The 1,185-nt window shown below is 47.0% G+C and overlaps 1 pseudogene; it reads right to left on the bottom strand.

Annotated features, from left to right (window-relative positions):
* Positions 1-260: 260 nt before the first annotated feature.
* LOC124551421 lies at positions 261-378 on the bottom strand (annotated as a pseudogene).
* Positions 379-1,185: the final 807 nt, after the last annotated feature.

The following is a 1,185-nucleotide window of genomic DNA, read 5'->3' as shown; positions in this document are numbered from 1 at the left end:
GAACCTTTATTTCCGTCATTGAGCAGTAAGGTTTTTGTTTTAAAATATAAACTCCTCCCGAACAGGCCATGAAGGCGCAACGTAACCGACCGGCGGCTGTGTCATCCATAGCCCACAGGCGTCACTGGATGCGGGTATGGAGGGGCATGTGGTCAGCACACCGCTCTCCCGGCCGTAAGTCAGTTTCCGAGACCGGAGCCGCTACTCCTCAATCAAGCAGTTCCTCAGTTTTGCCTCACAAGGGCTGAGTGTACCCCACTTGCCAACAGCGCTCGGCAGACCGGATGGTCACCCATCCAAGTGCTAGCCCAGCCAGACAGCGCTTAACTTCGGTGATCTGACGGGAACCGGTGTTACCACTGCGGCAAGGCCGTTGCCTTTGTTTTATTTTAGCAGGCAAAAAACAGTAAGGGTGAAAGGCTACATCCACGTCTTTCACCCTTCTTCATCCGAACCCTTCATTCTTGGTCTTCCAGTCTTAGTCCCTCTTGGTTCTTATACATACTGTATATTACTCGTCTTTCCTTATAGCTTACTCCATTTTTCTCTGAATTTCGAACATCTTGCACCATTTCACAGTGTCGAACGCTTGTTCTAGGTCGACAAATGCTATGAACGTATCTTTGGTTTTCCTTCAAGCTTGCTTCCATTACCAACCTCAACGTCAGAACTGCCTTTATGGTGCCTTTACCTTTCCTAAAGCCAAACTGATCGTCACCTAAGAGACCCTCTATTTTCTTTTTCATTCTCTTTTATATTACGTCTGTCAGTAACTTAGGTGCATGGTTCAAATGGTTCAAATGGCTCTGAGCACTATGGGACTTAACAGCTACGGTCATCAGTCCCCTAGAACTGAGAACTACTTAAACCTAACTAACCTAAGGACATCACACACATCCATGCCCAAGGCAGGATTCGAACCTGTGACCGTAGCAGTCACACGGTTAGATGCATGAACTGTTAAGCTGACTGTGCGATAATTCTCACACTTATCTTCCCTCGCTGTCTTCAGAATTGTGTAGATGATATTTTTCCGAAAGTCTAATGGCACATCGCCAGGCTGATACAGAATTACATCCAACAAATAATTGAGTACGTGGGGTGCAGATGCTATTTTGATACGAAGTGGTTGCCAGAGGAGAGGAATTCGTGGCGGGCCTCAGCGGAAGAGTGACTAACGGTAAA

The sequence above is a fragment of the Schistocerca americana genome, chromosome 9 (assembly GCF_021461395.2).
Source record: "Schistocerca americana isolate TAMUIC-IGC-003095 chromosome 9, iqSchAmer2.1, whole genome shotgun sequence".
NCBI lineage: Eukaryota > Metazoa > Arthropoda > Insecta > Orthoptera > Acrididae > Schistocerca > Schistocerca americana.
This window is presented reverse-complemented; position numbering and strand designations above follow the sequence as displayed.